Source organism: Pezoporus flaviventris, unplaced genomic scaffold (assembly GCF_033815535.1).
Source record: "Pezoporus flaviventris isolate CSIRO_AGI_PZ_B2104156 unplaced genomic scaffold, CSIRO_AGI_Pfla_v1 ptg000036l, whole genome shotgun sequence".
NCBI lineage: Eukaryota > Metazoa > Chordata > Aves > Psittaciformes > Psittacidae > Pezoporus > Pezoporus flaviventris.
In genome coordinates, this window is record NW_026892584.1 from 25,148,220 (window position 1) to 25,170,120 (window position 21,901).

At 35.0% G+C, this 21,901-nt stretch overlaps 2 long non-coding RNA genes across 2 annotated transcripts in view; both read left to right on the forward strand.

Moving 5' to 3' along the window:
- LOC133274399 (uncharacterized) overlaps positions 1 to 21,901 on the forward strand; it is a 733,952-nt gene that overhangs the window by 416,852 nt on the left and 295,199 nt on the right. The gene's annotated exons all lie outside the window — the stretch shown is intronic.
- Positions 12,586 to 20,426, forward strand: LOC133274779 (uncharacterized). Its single transcript, XR_009745258.1, has 2 exons — positions 12,586 to 13,009; positions 20,037 to 20,426. It is a non-coding gene; the product is annotated as an uncharacterized LOC133274779 (long non-coding RNA).

Below are 21,901 nucleotides of genomic sequence, written 5' to 3' on the forward strand. Positions count from 1 at the left end.
GGATAGCGTTGGCCTAAACTTAAGTAAGATGAACACAGGGCTGATTAAGCTACATGGGAAGACAGATACAGGTGTTGTAATGGAGATAATGGGATGAAAATGAAAAGGCAGACACACATGTAGGATACTTGTGGATGGCCCAATATCTGCAAATACATTGTTTCACGGTCTAGTTATTGTAAGGCAGAGGTCTAGTTAAAACACTCCTGAATGGAAGTGTTATGGGCCTTCCTTCAGCTGTTTCTTCATCTCCTTCTACTGATAACACTTTGGCCCTGAGTGTGTCTCTTCAAGCTACAAGAAGAAAAGGATAGCGGTAGTCACACACCTGGAATTCTAGAGCACTAGCAACCAAATTTTCTGATCAATTGTAGGATAATGCAGAAGCAAAGATGCCCACAGCTTACCCTGAAGAGCTAAGGGACAGGGGAGCTCTAAGAATGGCTCACAGGGAGATGGCAGAAACTTTGTATCGGTCCTGGCACTGCATTCTGCGATGGGGCTACAGTAGGCGTGAATTAGAGTCTAAAGTGACCTGGTGATGCTGCCCTTGAGCAGTTCCAATTGGCAGGCATTCTTCTACATCTAAGGATTCATAATTTCTTAGCAAATTTAATGTAGCAAAATTATTTCTGTTAGGTGTATTAGAGTTCTTCTGTTGAAGAAAATGGATGAAAATGAAATTCTGTTACTTTTTAAAGATTCTGCTAAATTAGAAAAAAATATTATGCTTTGAAACTTTCCATGTAATATTTGTCTATCTATAGGGCAGAAATATTTTTAATCCTTCTTTAACTGAAACCTCATGTGCCATTTGTACTTGGCTATAGTATTTTATATAATTAATAATAATTATGATGTTTGCAGGTAGTTTTAAAAGTATACTCTCTAACATCAGTTGATCTGTTGATTACTATTGATCCTTTGGTTACTAAACTAAATATGCTAAATGATGTGTAAACAATACACAGTGCAATGTCATGGATGGTAATTTTTATAATATTCAAGGATATAGTAAGATAATTTTATGACCTCTAAATTATATACTGTTTGCTGACAGAGCTGTTTCCCAGTTATCTAAGCAGTACTGGGGTACTGTGATGTTTTTTAGACAGAATTATTTTGTGCAGCATGGCACTTCTGTAATGCACTGGTGGTACTGTTGCAAAGTAGTTTGCAAGATTGGCACCTCAAAAAATAACATATGTTTGGTTCTATTTAACCCAAGTAATATGTAATTTAAATATATTATTTAATTTGAAAGTGCATGCTTTCACTTTTACACATAGGAAAAAATAATGGAGAAAAAATAAAAAATAAAATAAAATATAAATGGTGTTAAGAATCCATATGTATTAGCTAAATGCTCTATCAGATTGTTAGTAGAACTATTTATGTACAGAATGAAGGTAATGTACTGTATATTAGTATTTCTATAGAACATTATTCATTGGCATATGTTTGTGACATCTTATTTTTGAAATTATTTTGCTTTGCTTAGTGGGCTGCAGGGCCCATACAATTTCAAGATTAACTGGTTAATTGTGCAGATGAACTTGAAGATTTGGTTATACAGAAAGTCAGATGAAAAAATGCAGCTATTTGCTTTAGGTGTTGTAATTTTGTTATATATGTAACTGAATTACATAAATATTTTGATTAAAATGTTGTGTGTTAGTACACTTATTTTTACAAAGAAAATGAAATAAAATATGACATTATACACATTTAAAATGTCCACCTAATAGTGTGTTACCTCATGTCTCTGGTTTTAGGCTTAAAGGAACTTCCCTCTACTTAGTATGATCTCCATAATTCACTAGCAAGAGAGTGTTGAACTTCCCCTTCATGATGTTTCATGAAAAAGAGAATATGACAGAATTTTGGTGTATGATTTTATAGTAGTACCTGCTGTAATTTTAGTTTCAGAGGTTTTCATTAGCCGTATTGGTAAGACACGCACAAATATTGTTGAGTATCTTCAGTTACTTTAGATATCACTTATGTGGTTTTTTTGTTTGTTTTGTTTGTTTGTTTTTGTTTTTTTTTCCCCCTAAATTATTTCAGTACCTGGGCATTCCAAAGGCTGGTAATGGCAATGCAGGTTACCTTTTTTTCTAGAGACTGGACAAGAGATAAAGAAACATTTACTTGACATTCAAAAGCAAAGTTATAGTCTTATATTTCACTCATTTTAATGATAAGTTTTCAGGTAGATATAATACTTTTAATTTATTCTTTTTTTTTAGCTTATTTTCTGTATATAAAATTTTGGTTGACTTCCAGTTTCTCTGGTAAACAAAATATATGACTTTGGTTCTTCATATTTTTTTCATGTATGTGCTGATATAAACAGTAGTGTTGATTTCAAAAATAACAATACATTAAACCATTTTAATTTTGAATAAGCAGTTTCAGAAGGTAGTGACTCATATATCTATTATGGTTATCAGTATCTTTTACTTGGTGATTAGTATTCTTATTCATGAACTATAAACTTCCATTTTCCAGAGGAACCTTGACATGCTTGTGAGGTGGGCTGATGCCAACCTTATGAAGTTTAACCATGACAAGTGCAAGGTCCTACACCTGGGTTGGAGAAATCCTGGGCACAGCTACAGGTTGGGCAGAGAAGAGATTCAGAGCAGCCCTGTGGAGAAGGACTTCAGGGTGTTGGGCAATGAGAAACTGAACATGAGCCAGCAGTGTGTGCACTCGCAGCCCAGAAAGCCAACCATATCCTGGGCTGCATCAAAAGAAGGAGTGTGACCAGCAGGTCGAAGGAGGTGATCCTGCCCCTCTACTCTGCTCTTGTGAGACCTCACTTGGAGTATTGTGTGCAGTTCTGGTGTCCTCAGCATAAAAAGGACATGGAACTGTTGGAACAAGTCCAGAGGAGGGCCACAAGGATGATCAGGGGGCTGGAGCACCTCCTGTATGAAGACAGGCTGAGGAAGTTGGGGCTGTTCAGCCTGGAGAAGAGAAGGCTGCATAGAGACCTCATAGCAGCCTTCCAGTATCCGAAGGGGTCCTATAGGAATGCTGGGGAGGGACTCTTCGTTAGAGACTGTAGTGATAGGACAAGGGGTAACGGGTTAAAACTTAAACAGGGGAAGTTTAGATTGGATATAAGGAAGAAGTTCTTTATTTTAAGGGTGGTGAGGCACTGGGACAGGTTGCCGACAGAAGTTGTGAATGCTCCATGTCTGACAGTGCTCAAGGCCAGTTTGGACAGAGCCTTGGGCAACATGGTCTAGTGTGAGGTGTCCCTGCCCATGGCAGGGGGGTTGGAACTAGATGATCTTAAGGTCCTTTCCAACCCTAACTATTCTATGATTCTGTGATTCTATAATTTTCTCATGCAGTGATTTTTTCTAAGTACTTAAATACTGCTGAAGTTACCAGTAGACATAGACATTGTGCCCTGTTATATTTGGGGCATAAAACATGTAAGTGGACAAAGAAGAGTAAAATCCTATGCTTTTGTTATTCATTTAACCGGGTATGTGACTGCAAGTCTTCATTAGAGAAGTATTTGGTCACAGCAGTTGTATTTTTTTGTTTCCTATAAATTAAGGTAGCCAGCCTTATGAAAGTAATTACCTTGGTGTATCAGGTAATTACTAAGAAAGTGGACTTTCACACTGAGAGAAATATTTTTCAAGACAAAGCACTTTAAAATTTGTGTTCTCCACTGTTTTGCTGTTTCTGTTTGTCTTTGTTACACTATGATTATACTGTATTTTCTTGAGCCTGCTTTGTTGTGTGCAAGCTTTTAAGTGGAATTCAGAAGAATCCTTTTCATTGATGGTGCTGCAAATCTCTTTCAGGAAGATACTTAACAGTTTGCAGGAAACAGAATAGTGGAATGGTTGAGGTTGGAAGTGGCCTCTGGGGTCATCACAAGGAGCACAAGGATTTAGATTCTGAAGCTGAGTTTTATGAAACATTTGCAGACATTTTGGCAGCAATGATGACTTCAGTAGTTCCTTTTCCTTGCTGTTTGCTCTTGCTCTTGGATTACAATGTGGGGACACTCTACAATGGAAATGAGAGATCTAGATTAATTTCTGCTTTCTCTCCACACTTTTTTCTTTTTTTTTTTAACATGGATCAGTTATCTGATCTATTTCGCAGTATGAAAAAGCAATTTTTGGCACAACTAAGCAGGTGGTGCTCTTATAAATAAGAATGAGCAGCTACGGGTGGAAACAGTAGGAATTTCTTACATCTGTATTCCTGCTGAAGTTCATGTATTTAATAAACATAACCTTGATGTAGCTTTTCTAAAAAGTCATCCTTTAAGGTATGTGTATGTTTGAATTTGTTTAAAAATATAATACAAATTTTAGATGTGTTCATTCTCTTTTAATAGTTCTGAATAGTAAAATTATGATTTGATGTTCTTTTGATTATTCTTTTTGTAATATAGTGAAATACACTCATACAATATTCCGAAATGCAATTTAGGTAGTGCACATTGGAAATTCTGTGTCCTGAATAGCCATGGGCGCTGTTGTGATCTGTGTAGTGACAGCCGTTCTAAACTGTTCAAGTTTAACTGAATTGTGTTTGCTAATGGTCAGAGTTGCGTGTGTGCTCCTTGTTCTGCTCCAGAGGTGAGTGTGAAAATATCCATAGAGCTTATCAGCTTATCACTCTTTATCTTCTGTTCATGAATATTTTAGGTTCCATCCTTGGATGTGCTACAGGTGGAAGGAAAAGCAATATCAAAAATTAAACCAGATGAAGTTCAGAAAGAGCTACAAAAGGAAAATGACTTGCAACAATCTTTGCCTCCTCATGCTTCAAATGTCAAGTAATTTTAAAATATTATTATTATTAAAAAAATCCTGAAAATATATTAAGTGATTAGTGCTTAGCATGACAGATAAGTTTGTAGAAGAAATAATACCATCCCTGCAAACTTGGATCTGAACTTTTGCAATTTCTGATCTTGGTTATCAAGTTTAGCTTGGTATCTCTAGTTTTAATTTGCTGTTTATCTCCTTTAAATTGTTCTGATTTACATTTAAAAATCCAGAGAGCCTATTCAGACCTGCTGTATGCAGATGAAACTTCTCTTGACTGCAGCAGAAGCTGAAGTTGCTTATGTGAGGGTTGAATTTATCCATACAATTCCCAGCATAATCTAATCAAAATAATTAAAAACAAACAATGGAAAATACCACAAATTTAATATAAGCAATGCCAGCTGTAAGTCATCGTCTTTAAATAGAAAAGATGTATTAAAAATTCATTAACTTGAATTTGTATTACAGTCAGTGCTTGTCTGAAATTCAGGAGATTTTACTGGAGAGCTGTAATTTAAGGACTGTAAGCTGTAATTCATGGAGAGCTGTAATTTAAGGACAATTGCTTATTACCTTGCTCTTGTCATAGGTTGTATCTGTCATTCTGTAGTAGGAGTGCAGATTACAAAAGTAGTACAGGCTGTGTCCTAATTTAAATGATCCCATCTATCCCATGTCAAGTGAGACTCTTAAGTTTTATGGTCTTCACTGCTAATACGATCTTTATAGATAGCTTTGTTTAGATCTACCATAGGTTACTTCACTTCTCTATTGAGGGGGGGTGAGGTGGGAATGGGAGGGTAGGGAAGAAGCAGCTTTAATTATTAGATTTTGTTGTTCCTAGAGTCCTGAAAGGTCTATTGGATGCAGAAGAGAGCCTTTTTATGGCAGGCCTAAAGTTTGTAAATGGATAATACTTTCAATTAAGTAGCTGGGAATAGTCATGGGAAAAGAATGCTTAAGTTTATGAAACAGTCAAATTGGCATTTAAGTGACCCTTTGCATGCCATTGCTTATCTGCATTGCTTAAAGATCATTTGGTTAGCAAGATTATATATTAAAACAAATAGTGTCAACAGACAATGAGTGTTTTACCTTCAATAAATACTTACTGTCAGATTATCAATGGTGCAGAAACTGCACGATTTTCTAAAAAACCTGTATTTAGTGCATTAAGTGAAGGTAATGTAGGCCACACACATAGTATTGTTTTTTCATGTCCCCTTTTTTCAAAGAATGATAAATAGTCTGGTTTAGGAGAGTGCATGCTGTAAAAACATTCACCTTTACCTGCAGCATGCCCCAAATATTTCAGTTTACATTGATAAAGTTTTCAGTTAGTTCAGTCAATGAAATTATAAACTTGTATACCAGAGCAGTAATGATAATGCAATAAAATAGCCGCTTGTTTTTATTTATTTAAATTAAGTGACAAAACTTAGACAAAAAGTCCCTTGATAATTTTAAATTTTTTTCCCTTCATCATTTACAGAAATCACTCGAAATACTGTAAATTCAAAGTTAAACTGTTTGCCATCTGTTTTTTTTTTTTTTATTTTTCATTGTGTGTTAGTTGCATTGAAGAGAAAGTGAACTGTGTTAGAGCATGCTGAGGTAAGCTACTGTAAATATTTATGAAGATTATATACTCTATTGAGTTAAAGCAGTGCGAAATATTTTTTCTAGTTTGAAGTTAATGTGATCTACTTATTAAAGTACTGATCTCTGATTTTACACTGCAAAACAGTTACTTACTTAAAAAAAACCCCAAACAGCGTATCTTTTGCATTAGTGGGGTTGTTGTAAGCATGCCTTAAATCATAATCCCTCTCCTGCATTGTGTAATTTGTTGCTTTTCAAACTGGATATTTCATTTTTATATTTAACTGTCACAATTTATTTCATAAGCTAGACCCTGTTCTTCTTCAGGCAAAAATGCCACTGATCTCAGTAAAGACTTTGGGTTGTAAGAGCTGGTGAAATTGTCTTGTTAAAGTAATCAGGCTCTTTTGTGTATATTAAAGTTGTATGGCTTGAAAAATATTTGAGCGGTTTTAATGAAAATAAAAAGACTCACTGAGCATCTTTCCTCTTGGATTCTCATGTGCCCGTAAGCTTAAGGACTCAAACTGTATTAATGTAAATTAGATATATCTGGTATGTACTTGATGTGATAATTTCTGGATTGTGAGTCAGATTTCTGTTATTACATTGATTTTTTGTCTTTTTTTTCACATGTGATTTTTATCTTTTACTTTTTTTTTGAAAATGTAATCAAATATAAAATATCATTTTGTAACTTGAATATGTATTGCATGATTAATCAATCTTGTGTTTTTCCTTCATTTTGTAATTTTTTGATTTCCAGTTTAAAATGTATGTTTATAGCATAAGGCTAGTAGTACTCAATAAAACAACCCCCCAAGTCATTAAAAGTGTCATTGTCTCAGGAGAACCCCAGAAAAGTAATTAAACCTGAAAACTCTTCTCTGTAATTTTTAAGTGGAATTTTAACCATTTTCATTTGTGATTTTATCTTAAAATATGAAGGCACTTATGAACCTTAATTAAAAGCAGCATATATTTGTTGAGCCATTCCTGATTTTTTTACATCTTGGACATTTTTCATATACTGCTCTTTGCTTTGTAACTGTCTGCACTTTAGACATTTATTAACTTCGTAGAGTTCATACAGTAGCTAGACACTGGTTTTAGAATTTGATCCATGGCCTGTGGAAGTCCATAGACTTTCATCACCTTCAGTACAACTTAGATTGGAGGGTTAAATGGTAGAATTTTTCAGTTATTAACTTTCAAAGATAGTCAAAGACCAGGTGTTTTCTCTAAAATCAAAAGCTGAATTGAAAAGCTAGGAAGAAGTTCAAGTGATAGCACATTATAAAACTAATTCAGAGTTTTAAGGGTATTGACAAGGTAGTCTGTCATGGGAGAGAATTTGCAGATGAATGTGTATGTGGCATTTTAGCATAACATTTACTCACATACCCAATTTAAGCTGTAAATCTACATTACTTGATTTAAGTTTTCAGTGCAACAAGTGAAAGTTCTACTGAAGTTGGGAGAGTAAAATTGTGACTACTGCACTTACTTTTTACTTTAAAATTATTACCAACAATTTAGGTTTTACCTGTTTTTTTTTCTTTCCTAAATAATATGATCTCTACATTTAGCAGAAATTTCCAGACACTTTACACCAAGTGTTTACGTTAGCATTTTATATCCTGTGGTCTGATGTATGCCATAAACTATGTACTTTAGAGAGAATGGGTATTAAGATTCTTGATTCTGTTTTTCTTTCTAGAGGTCAAGATTATCAAGGCATTCATCATCTATGTACTGCTTTTCCTATTTTTATATTGCCTCCTTATTTACAACTGGTTCCTAGAGTTTATCATACTTCAGACAGAAGAGGTCACAACATCTTATTTACAGCAGAGGACACAGACAATAAGGAGGAAGAATCAATGTTTTCCAAATATATTTATTTGAATGAGGAATCTGGAAGGAAAAGGTATGAACTAATGCATCTTCAATTTTGTGTGTTAAAGGTTATGTGTTGAGAAATAACTTTCATGGTATTTCAGTATTTAGTAGCTTCAAAGAAGTGGCAAAGAAAAAGGTATGAAGAAAAGTCACCTTATTTTGTATATGTGTTTTAAAAGACTTAGAACAAGAGTACTAAGAGACATTCCATTTTGCTTAGAATGTAAAAGGTATTTTTTAAGATTGCATTTTGTAAACATATTTTAAGTTATATTTATTATATTGTATTATATATATAATTTAGGTTATACGTATATGAACTTCAGTAGTTCATCCTACTCGTATGAGAGGTCCCACTGAATTAACAAGAAATACTGAGCAAATAGAGTAGGCTTTCTGTGAATGTAAAATTCTGCAATAGTAAAAGGTTTAAAGTGCACACCCACTAGCCCTTTATCACAGAGACAATCTTACCTCAATGCTGATTCTGCAAGCACTTAGGAGCAAGCTTAACTAGGTAGTTGAGTGTAGTCCTGTTGAGCTCAACACATGCACAAAGTTGAGCACAGACAGAACTGGGACAAACTTGTAGTCTAAAGTATTAATTGCATATGTAAAAGGTAGTCGTGATAGATGCAGGATCCTGCCGTTTAAATGAATGAGGAACTGAAGCAGAACAAAATGCGTAATAGTTATTTTTTTCCGTTGATGCATCATGTAAAGGGAGATCTGTCAAAAATTTGTTCTATAAGAAGTAGTGAGGAAATGTAAATGGATTTTGGAATAAGCCTACTCAGTTTTATCATGTTTTATATTACCAATTTTTATAATTTGTAGGGAGTTTCTAAATGTTTGGGTTTTTTCTTTTATTTCACTTGTCCTGCACTAAACTAATGTGCATATGAATGAATATGCATTGTTTTTCATTGTTTGTTAATTTACATTTTTGTGGTTCTGTGCCTTTGTAGTTGACATAGTAGTGTCAAAAACCTCAGAATTGGAGACTAAATACTCTCAAGTTTTTCCTGATGATTTTTCATACTGGTAGTTTGCTAGTTATACTTTCTACGTATCACTAGCTCCAGAAATATAAAATTGTTTCTCACAAAGTCTTTAGTGATCTAAGGAATGGTAGAGTAGTAAATAAGGATAAAGCTAGGTTAGTTTTACAGGGCAATTTGTGTAGCTTGTTAACTTGACCTTACTTGAAAAACATGTGTTTTAGTGCAGCCAAAAGTCAAGTCATAAGGATAAGAATAGGGAATTAGGGTCATCCTTTGTAAGAGGGGAGATTGTATCCTGAAAAGCAGTAACTCTGAAAGGAGCTTTACAGTCTTGAAAGACAAGCAACAGAAGATGGCTGTCTAATGCTCTCTGAACTTTAAATTAAACACATTTGTCTTAAAATAAAGGAGGTGAGACATTAGCAATAATATAGAAAAAAAGTTCTGGGATTAGAAATATTATACAGAGCTTTTCTGTTCCAGGTAGGTGCTCTAACTGAGATAGTCATGTCAGCACTTGCTTTTTCTCTTGGCTGCATGACTTTTGCATTCTTTTCTGCTCAATAGCACAACTTCCTGTACCCAAAATGGTCAAATAATCTAATGGTAGGTGAGGTTTGAATCCTCAGATTCAAATGAGTGCTTATGAATGAATGCTCATTTCCTGGCTCTGTGCTTCAATAACGAATTTTCATAAAGAGGTAGAAATCACTATTTTTTTTTTTTTCTGTCTTGTAAAAGAAAAGAAAACACAAAATCACCTTGCCCTTACTTAAAAGAATAGATCCTTAGAAGTGTGCTCGATGTTCTGGATTTGAAATTGAGTGAATTTTTTTCCTGCAGCCCCTGAAAAATCTAAGTTCCATAGAGGGGCAGCAGATTTCCTGTTGGTTGAATCTGTGATTCTTCTTCCATATGAAGGTTTGTAAGACTGTTGTGTTCTTAACAGTGTTTCAAGTACTATTCTAGGGGAGCAAGCAGAAGTGTTGATTCCTGTATGAGATCTCTTTTTCTTGAATAGCAGTTTTGTATTAAGACATCTTAAAAGATCATTATATTGCCTTTACACAAGAGGTGCAGAGTTGGTTTGAATATGTTACCTGCATGATATAGTATCTGATGCAAGAGTATGCTAAATGAGAACATAACAGACCCAGTAGTTGAGGTTTCAGTCAAGACAAATTGAGAGTAGCTATAAGATTTCAATGTACAACAATAAAGGTAGCAGCTTCTGAAATTATCCAATACTTACAGTCTTTAAATCAAAACTGGATTTCTTTCAGAGTTATATCCCAAGTTTCATTCAGCAAATTGTGAGCTTGATGCAGGAATACTGATGAAGTTTTATTATCTGTATTATTTAGAAGGTCAGATTGGGTAATCATCAGCCTTTTCTCTGACCTTAAAAACATTAATCCATAAATAGCTTTATGGAAGTTTTTAGTCACTGAATTCCTTTGATATAGTCAAGATGACCCTAACCGTCAAGGATGGTATTATTTCAGGGTACAGGATTAGGCACTGATGATTCCTTTTGGGTTTTGTGAGCTTCTGCTTCTGTCAGGATTTTGGGAAGCATATGAATATAATTCATGGTCATAATTGGAGTGTTTGCTTTTGATTCAGAAGCATTTTCTGTCTGTGAACAGATTACGACTCAATGAGAATAAGGACACTGGTAAACTGATGAGCATTGTAAGCAAGGGTTTCAGTGTACAAGTAACCCATCCGTTAACTCATTAACTTTTTTGCAGGTCATGGTGGAAAAGGATTTAAGGAAATTCTAAGGGAATTAATCTATGACTGTAGTGAGCTTTTCTCAGGTGTAAGAGGCAGCACGAAGGTGGGCAAAAGATGTTCAAGAAGGAAAAATAATCTTAGAAAGCCAGTGATAGGGTCAGAAGTCACAAAAATAGAGGTAGCTATTGCTTTACTGATCTAGAGATGACAAAAAAGGGAAGGCTATGAAGGCTTTGAAAGCAGGGGAGCATCTTTTATTTGAATGAAATTCTTTTCCTATTACTTTGAAGAGGGGGATAATGTTCAAAGCAAGCAACTGTGATCTTTGCAGTGGTGCTTGGACTGAATGCTAACAGAACAAGGTGATGCTTGTCTAGGCTAAAGAAACAGATGCTGCAACAAGCAAGATATGAAGTTAGATACCAGACTTTAGTTTTGGAGAGAGATTAGTTAAATGCTTTAATTTTAAAATGTTGCCAATGTTAGTTATGTTCTGTGTCTGTGTGAATGATGGGATACTAGCCATAGTGATGAAGGAAGTAAGTAGTGGGGAGTCTGTGAAGGTTGAAAAGGGAAAGGCTCATAAGATCCTTATCTTCTAACCTAACTAGCAACTGCAGCTTGACATACCTAAGAGGAAGATCATCTGGCATTTTTTTTGGGTGCAGAATAGAGTGATGAATTGCGCTTTATCACCATGTAGAGAGAACCTATATGTGGTCTTACACCAGAACATAAAACCATAGAATAGTTAGGGTTGGAGAGGACCTTAAGATCATCTAGTTCCAACCCCCCTGCTATTGGCAGGAATGCCTCACAGTAGACCACGTTGCCCAAGACTCTGTCCAACCTGGCCTTGAACACTGACATTTCTTTGGACAACCTGTTCCAGTGCCTCACCACCCTTACAGTAAACAGCTTCTTCATTATATCCAACCTGAACTTCCCCTGTTTAAGTTTAAAACCATTACCCTTGTCCTATTGCTACAGTCCCTGATGAAATGTCCCTGTCCAGCATCCCTGTAGGCTCCCTTAAGATATTGGAAGGCTGCTAGGAGGTCACCAAGCAGCCTTCTCCAGGCTGAACAGCCCCAACTTTCTCATCCTGTATGCATTACTAGAAGTAGAGGAAGAAGAGGAGAGAGTAGAGGACTCTTGAAATACTCAGGAAACTGAAGGAGTTAGGTGGGAGTGAGAATAGGAAAGATGAATTGTAGAAGCTATGGAAGGATGGGATTTAAAGAAGAGAATGATTTGGTTTTCAAGAAGTAGACAACAGATTGAGAAAATTGAGGGTGAGTCTGAGCTTTATGAATCAGTAGAATTTTGTGAGAAGAAATTTCTACATTCCCTGGAGATGAAGAGAATTACAGTTTAAAAAGAAGCCCATATGAAAATTCCTTGCTGAATTCGTTTAATCCTCAAAATCTAGAAACTAAATTCTTTGGAGCACTGCCATCTAGTGGCACCATCTGCTGTCATATTCTGTTTCAAATTTTTAAAACCAGTTGCCTTATGTGAATCTTGAAGATCATTTACCTGCCTCTAATTTAGGTCCATTTAAGCTGTTCACATTTTATTACTGATCAGTTCCCTGCATTTAGCTAATTTCACAAATGGAAATGCTCTGGATGGAGATAAGCATGATTTCTGTGTAGTGGGTAGTAAAATTCAAATGACTTTCTCAACTGTTTAAATAGCAACAGATCTATCACGGAATTCAGTACCAAAAAAGTAAAGAAAGAATTTTCTTTGACTGTAGCAAAATCCAAAGAAGCCTACAGTGTAGGATTTTATGGTAGATCAGATCTAGAAAGCAATAATGTTGTTGTTTTGTAGCATTCACTATGAAAAATGTCTACAGGCTTAAAGACATATATAGAAGTTTTCATGTTTGCAAAAAACATCTTGTGGAACAGGGTGTAACAATTTATCAAGATTCAAGACGTAAGCTTCCCACGGTCAAGTACAACTCTCTCCTGGGATTGACTGTATTAAATTTATTTCATCAGGTAGCAAAGCTGCCTTGCCTTTGCTCTCCTGTTTTATCTTGTCATACTCTGCAGGCATTGGTTGCCTGAGAGTTGAAAATCTATTTTTTTTTTAGCCATGAAAACAAGTATTAAGCTAAATATGTTATTATGAAGGTTTCATATAGGTAGTCAGACCTGTTCCTGATGGTTATCCTACAACAATTTGGAATTTGTAGCTTCATGTTATGTTTATTAAGATTCCTTCATGCAAGAGTGCCTCCATCTCCCTGAGACATTTGGATTTTAGTTTTTTACCAGCAGATGGAAACAGAATATTATTAGATCAGTGTAATTATTACTTGGAGTTTTCCTCCATCTTGCTTCTCTTTTCCAGAAATAAAGTCTAAATATTGTTTCACATTAACTCGTAGTTAATTACTTAGTTTTCAGTTCAGGGAGTTTATACTATTTGATGACAAAAATGCCCTAAGAGAGGGACAGCTCTTCTTCCAGGGTTCACTTAAAACACTTCTAACCACCAAATGCTATGAAATATTTTGATTGTTTTATACCTTTTTGTATCTTGTATAACTTGACATTTCTTTTACGCAGACACCCACCTTGAAGAGTCAGAATCACCTGTGGTGGCTTGACAGTGGCTGTCTGCCAGGTACCCACCAATGGGGTTCTGTCACTCCCCTCCTCAACTGTAGAGGGGACAAAAATACAACAAAAGGCTTGTGGTTCAAGATCAGGACAGGGAGACATCGTTCACTAATTACTGTCACAGGCAAAACAAACTTGGAGAGAAAAAAAACAAGTTTAATTTATTACCAATCAAATCAGAGAAGTGTAATCAGAACTAAATCCAAATCTAAAAAATGCCTCCCCGAACCCTCTGTTCTTCCCAGATTTATCTTTACGTCCAAGTTCACTACCTCCTCTCCCTGAACTGGCACAGGGTAACAAGGAATGACACAGGGGAATGGGAAATATGTGGTCAGTTATCACATTATTTCTGCTGCTCCTTCCTCCTCAGGGGGAGAACCCCTCACGCCCTTCCTCCGCTTCTAGTGTGCGGTCCCTAATGTCCTCTGTGAACTTCTCCCAGCATTAGTCCTTCACAAACTGCTCCACTGTGGGTCCCTGCCATGGGTGCAGTCCTTCAGGAGCAAACTTCTCCAGTGTGGGTCCCTGTGGGGTCATGAGTCCTGCCAGCAAATCTGCTCCAGTGCGGGTTTCCCATGGGGTCAAGCTTCCTTTGGGCATCCTCCTGCTCTGGTTTGAGGTCCTCCATGGGCTGCAGGGGAATCTGCTTGGACACCTGGATCACCTCCTCTGCCTCCTTCTTCACTGACCTTGGTGCCTGCAGAGTTGGCTTTCTCACAGTCTCACTCCTCTTCAGCTGCGGTATCACAGTTCTACTTCTCCCCGTGCTTAAATATGCTATCCTAGAGGAGTTACCACCTTGCTGATGGGCTCAGCCTCGGCAGCAGGGGGTCTGTCTTGAGGCTGGCTGACACTGGTCCTGTTGGACACAGGATAACCTTCTGGCAGCTTCTTGCAGAAGCCACTCCTGTAGCCCTTCCAGGTACCAAAACCTTGCCATGCAAACCTAATACACCACAAAAAAGCTAGATTTAAATAAAAACTGGGCAACCCAAGCACTTTTCAGGACTTAGGTTTTCAGTTCTTGTTTTTCTTCAAGACATAAGTTTTTTATCAGAGCTTTGACTTGAAACATGGAATATTCCAGAAAGAGTTCAAGAACTATTCTCAGATTTATAGTCTTTCTCTCTGAAATACAGCTTCTTGGGCTAGTGCTACATTTTAAGGGTTCTTTTTTAATGTTCAAATGTACTTCAGAAGGCATTTTTTTTTTTTCTGAATAAAATGGCTGGTTCTCAGCTATGTTGAGACCCCCCATCTACACAGTTTTCTGATAAATTGAATAACTGAATTCTTAAAACGGAAATACATTTCAGTCAGCAAAATGGGAATCAGATCCAATGTAGCAGATATACGTCTGACAGTGAAATTGCAAGCAACAGGAGTTAGACACTTTAGTTCCACTAATGCACAAAGAAACTTTATTAATTTAGTGTTTACAGAAAAAACTACCCCAAACTTGAGTAGCGCCAGTAGATGTCAGTGTTGGCCTATGGCAGTGTGCTGAGAAAAGTCAAGTGTTTTAATTTACATACATGTATGGATACCTGAACATATGAAATTGTTTTTTCTCGTTCTTTTGTATATATATTACATATTTCACTGTTTATTGACTTCTGTGCTTGTAACTACTGCTACAGTAAGAGCTAAGGGAGAACTTAAGTATTGTTTTATAAAGCAAGCTACAAGTATAACAAAAAATATAAAGGTAACATGCTGTCTGTTAAAATATTCATTATAATTTCCTGTATAAATCCTGCAAAATATCTGCTTAAGTGGGAAAAGTTAGTAGTTGTTGCTACTAACCTTTAAAATAATTTTACCAGCTTGGTGGTAGTAGTAATAGGTCCTTTAAATCTGAGTTTCCTTGCAGAGGTGCTGGGAACAAAAGAAATAGACGCAGAACAGTTATTACAGATTTTTATATATATATATAAAAATATATGTAAAAATATATGTGTGTATATATATACATGTACATATATATCTGCATATATAAGCACACTTACGAATTACTGTATTGTGTGTGTTTGCTGTTTTTGGAAATTAAAACTGTAAATAGGAAATTGGGATGTATAATTAACTCAAGCTGCAGCTTTCTAAAGTGGAAATATTCCATTCACGAGAGATGTTTGCAATAGGTAGATTTATTTAAAAAAAGGCAAACAAAAAATAATCAGAATCCAATCCCCAAGTAATCACATAAGGTGCTGTTCAAAGCCAGCCAGCCAGTCCTGCTGAAAATAGTTCTCTTTGGCATTTAGGTATATCTGACTGTAGTCACAGCACTTGACTGGTGTATTTGCCATGCATGAAGTTATGCATGTAAAGCATTTCATATTAATTTAGAGCTTAGTGTTACGTTTTTCTTGTGACTTCTGTAATATACACCATGGACCTGATCATGAAAGTCATTTTAAGATTGTTTGGTGTGTGTGGCTACAAACACTACAAGATTTCCAGGTTTCCATTGTATATTGAGTCATTTCAATCTTTAGAAAAAAGTGTTTTATTTTGAATTTATTTCTAATTTAATTTAAATTTTACCTAGTTTCCTTTGCCTTTAGCAACCAGGCTGTTTCTGTGCTGTTAATACCTGACATGATCAGAGTAATTTATTCATCTTTTATGTTGCTGCAGAATTTGTTACGAAGGAGTTCCTATTTCAGAGCAATTCCAGAATAATCAGACAGATGGGATTCATATTCTTCCCCCTCATACATCAAAAAGCCTAACTGAATGCCAAAAAGCAGCTGCAACTGTTAGGGGAGAAAGTAAGAAATGTTTTTAATACATGTGTGCTGTACATGCTAAATCCTGCAAATTAAGACACAGAATCTGGGGGTGATGATGATGATTATTTGTTACTATGGTGTCATGCAACAGAAGAACAGAATACCTTGTAAATAGTCTTGCTGATTTTTCAACATTTGACAACATTCAATATAAAAATGTATATGTAGTTTTTCATCAATGGGGAGTAGTGTTCTGAAACCTCATGTCTTAGTTCCTAATTCCTTCTCTAAAGTAGTAAAATATGCTAATGTGGTAATTACTAACAAACAAAAACACTAAGAGAACAACCCAGGTAGTTCATTCAGGCTGTGGAGTCCTACACCTATCAGGATTTCATTGTATTTGGTGGGGTTATTTTTGACAAAATCAAGTTTAGCAGAAAACAGCATTTTATTACCTAATAGTTAAGGTTCAGTACAGACATTTGTAAACTGGGTTTATACTAGCTGATAACTGAAATGGGTTGGTTTTGAAGGTTTCAATTTATCCGGAAGCTTTAAAAGTGTTTTGGTCTCCAGCTCCACCAAAATTCTGTGCTCCAATTGGTTTATTAAAGAAAATTTTATTTCCTACATATGAGGTAAATATTTTAACTGTATTTTTAGTGTTATCATCTTTTGCAGAAATATACATCTTTTTCTATCATTATATCTGGTAACTGTAATAGTTTTATGCTGCTATCCTATTACCACTTCTCTATATTGTAAGTATGGTATATAATTCATTACACAACTTGTAATAACACTTATTGAATAGTAATGTTTAATTTCATTTTCTACAATAAAGTTTCTGGTAGTGATTATTTTTAATTACTGCTTGCTATTATCTTGCTTAACGTCTTTACATTTATGCTGACATTGTTTGGCTTAATTTTGCTTCTGTTATGCTATGCTGGCAGTGATTTCTATTAAAATCTAAAAATAATTCTTATATTTAACAAAGTCAAGTTTAGAAAATGAGTAATGTAAAATCTCCCCTGTGATTATATTCAGAGATGAGCTGCTGATATAAAATGACATGCCTATTGTATGACCATATTTGTAGCACTCTGCGCCTTCATATGTCAAAGGTTACAGAGCAACTAGCATTTCATGACCAGTTCACACTCCTGTGCAAGAGATAAAGCATGCTTATGCATGGATCAATTGAAAGCAGGGATAACCTGACATAGTTCCCCATCTCCTAGCTTTACTGTGACCAAATTGATAGCTGTGTTCTTTCTTACTGTATGGAGTACTGCAATCTCACATAAATTACCAAAGCTAAAGATAACTTTTTAATGTAACATTGAAGATTAGCAAAACAATTCGTAGTTGGAAGATCTAGTCATAAGAAAATATTTCCATATAGTTGCCTTCTGGAAGCAATTTTATATTAGATATTAGTTCATTTTTTAATAGCTAGAAAATGCTAAATCTCACTTTTTGAAACTTGAGACTGCTTGGAAAGAGTCATTACATGCTTTAAAGATGCTTTTAATTTTGTTTTATTGTAGCACTAGGTGATAGTTTAGGTGAGGGTGTGTGATATAAATAACAGGTTTTGAGTAATATGACATATCTCAGTGGAGTGACTTATTGGGTGTTCCACTATGCCCACTTATTTTGTGTTTTGCTAAAAACTAGTTGGAATTTTTATCATGTTTGAGTTCAGACACAAATACATTATGGTTGTATATGTAACTATAAACAGATTTGGAACCGTCCACCAGACAGAAAAAGTGCTGATAGCCCTTTGTCTACAGGTTGACTGGGCCGCTAGATACAATGATTGGAAGCAAGAAAATCTGCAGTTAATAAACCATAATATTTTATTCCATGTTTACTGTGGACCTATTGGGAATGTCTTTTACTGAAAAAGAAAACTGTTACTGTGGTACAAGAAAGTCTATTAACAGCAACAAACAATAACAGATGAAGCGGATACAGGTTTCCAAGAAGTAGTAGTAACCTCCTTGGAAATTCTGGTTGTGATATTATATGGTCACTTTTTTGTCTGGGATTCCCAACATTATGACATGTTAATTGGAAAGACATCTGCATACATGCAGTAAATTCGCTAGGTGATCAACAGTATGGCATATTCACAGTGTGTTCTGAGATTGATGCATCTACAATATAGTGTGTCCACTGACTGCTTGCTCTTTAGCATTAATCTGTATGAGTAGATTGAATGTATCTTGGATTTTTGGACATCTGACAGTGGAATTTGCTCAAGACATCCAGAAATCCAGATAAATGCAGTCCTCACTTCACTCTGGCAAAGGTGAGGTTGTTTGGGTTTTTTTGTTTTCCTTTTCTTTTTGTGTGGTTTTTTTTTTTTTTTAATGAAAATACAGATTTGCAGGTTTTTTTTTATTTTTTTACTTTTTCCCCCCAGATATTAGCTCTATTACTTTTGGCAGTCTCTACTTTTAAAAGCAGAATGTATCTGAAAACTGTATTCATATTAGGCTTAGACTAATTCAGACTTAGTTTGGTTTTTGTTTTATCTATAGACAAAAAGTTTACTGAGAATATACCAGTCCTCACCTTATTTTTCTGAAAGTGAGATCTCAAAGGTATTATTATTTTATATTTACTTATATTTGTTCCTGAACTGTGATTTTTGTGGAAGACATTCTTCAACTGAATTGAACTTACTATTTTCCTATTAGATGCAAAAGTGAGGGTCTCAAAGGTTTTTTTTCAGGTGGATTGGTTACATTAAATAGGAGAACATAGCTCTGCAATTAGAACCCCTGTTAACTTTATGAGCATTTGGGTAGAGATAAGTGTGAGTGGTCTCTGCTCACTACTATAGCTAATCTGAAGTGAGTGCAAGAACGTAACGGAGCAAAGACTTGTGGTATGGGGTCCTTGGATTTCAGATATATCAGGGCATCAGTGGTGAAGTTTCCAATCTGTGAAGTGCTGTGTAGTTTTATGGTTATTGAAGTTAGTTTCACAAAATACATAAAGCGGCAATAAACTGCATGAATTCTACACTTGTGCAAAGGTGACCTTGATAGCATTATACAAGTAAATTTAGTTGCATTTTTTAAGGTTAAAAAAATATTTTGACTAAGAATTTGAGGACTGTGTATTTATTTAAAACTTATATATAGCCCATAAAGACCTGATTAAAATGTTGTGGCATGTTATTTTAAAGATGGAGATGAAACATGGTAGCAGTTTGTATGCAATTATAAATAAAATAATTTAAACACCAGATGTGAAATTTGAACTAAGTATTTGAACTTTCCAACAAGGATTTGGGGTATTTAATTCAAATTTTTTAAAGAAGATTGATTTTAATCCTTTAGGAACTTCAAATAACTGCAAATTAATGTTTCAGATCTCTTTGCTTTGACACGTATCTGCGGTAAGTAATCTGTTTTTTTCCAATTAAATACTGCTTTTTTTTTCTCTTTTTTTTCCAGTGGTGTGGTCCCTGTTTCACACTTACTTTTCTTTCCAATTTTGTATAAAATAAAATTGACTCTATAAATCATATTTCAAATAAACCACAAAATATATTGTTTTTTTTTTTAACAGACAAGTTTGACTAAAGGATCAGGATCAGCTCTGGAGATGACTGCTTTCAAAGCTGAAACTGTGTTAAATATGTCAGCTAATTTCAACACCAGCATGAAAGAGTTGAAGGTTATGAAATAACAGCTGAACCAGAGGTTGAGACAATGCTCAGGAAAAGCTCCCCTACCAAGCATATATTGATTCAAATCTGTGATGTTCCTCAGTCAATGCAGAGAGACATACCAGTAGAAAAAATGCCTACTTTGAGGCATGTCTACTGGACAAGAGGATAGTGAGAATGACATTATTCTCATGGAGCAACCTCAAAAGGCTGGGATTAAATACACTGCTGTCCCAAGAAGAAAGGAAACAAAGAAATCAGAGAAAAGAATAAGCCCTAGAAAATTAGAAGCTGTGATTAATAAATTAAGTCAACCCCCAAAGATTCTTAAAAGTTTTCTTTATTTAATGTGTATTGCCTCTTTAAGGAATGTATTTTAATTTGTAACTGTATTATCTAATTATAGGTGTTATCTTTTTTATTAGTAAATATTGTTCAGAAATTAGGTAATAATAATTTGTTTATTTAGGAATAATGTCTCTTTTTAATGCAAATCAAAAATACATACTGCTCAGTTATCTTTAGGACATTTAGTATACACTGCAATTTGACTGGAAATAGTGTTGCTTCATGCAATAGAAAAAAGCTTTATCCACATATAAATGCATGATTAAAATGGTCAAACTTCTTTCTTCTGGAAAACAAGAAGGAAAAATCTAAGTTCTCAGGAAACAAAAATGCTAGGCTGGACTAACCTTTGCACCATGAACTTTGTAGATCACATCAAACAAGTAGTTTGCTTTTTTATCTTTTGGTCTTGTGTGTCGCTCAAAATGTTTTTCTAGTGAATGTTTATTATTTATGGACTTAAGATATAGGGTACCTTAGGAATTATTCAAGTAATTAAAAAAAAAAAGATAAATTAATGTTCTTGCTCTTATTTTGATATTTCTGAAATACCTATGCTTGAAGTGTGATCTGCAAAAAAAACCCCAAACCCAAATGTTGTCTTTTTTTGTGTACAGTCATATGTATCCACCTTGGACTTACTGATGCTCAGGCCTGCTCCTTCAGACCAATTTTCTATTCAGCTTCTCATTTTTTTTCTGCTTTTAGACACCTTTTAGTAGGTTTATTCTTAAGAACATCAAAGAACACTTAAATGACGTGATATGCTGGTATAGTGAGCTGTGACTAAGGGAAAAGGTGGCCTTTTTCCAAAATCTTGTTTTAGACAGGGATATTGTGTTGTTCTTTGCTGTCTAAGGCTTTCTTAGCTAAACTAAAGGAATTTAATCTTTGTACTATATTTACGCCATTTATGCATGGGCCTGCTACAGTTTTACTTAATTTTCCTTTTTTTCTTAGTAGGATTGTTATGTTTAAAATATTATAGATATTAGGTTCATAGTTTTATAAATATATACATGTATACAATATTTTCCTGTATTGCCTTCTAGTATTCCTTTCTGCTTTAGCAAGAGTAGTTTTGTTTGTGATAAAGATTGCTTCTGTTAAAGACTTCCATTTCTTTCACTTTGATGTCTCAAAGCAGATGTTGATCTTGATCATCTGTGAAGAGTTTTATCCTGGAAGCTATGAATTTTCCCAGTTTATAATTCTGGAAATGTTCTTGTAAATTCAAGTACTTTTTTCATCTCTGAGTTATGCTTCTGCTTATATTCTCACAGCCTCTTCCTAATATTGGGATCTATCATTAATATCTTCAGTCCATCTAAGATTTATAATTTTTAGCCAGGCTGGTAATTGTCCACTCTAAAAGATTGTCTTTTCTTAGTTTTAACAGTGTCCTTGCAAATCTAAG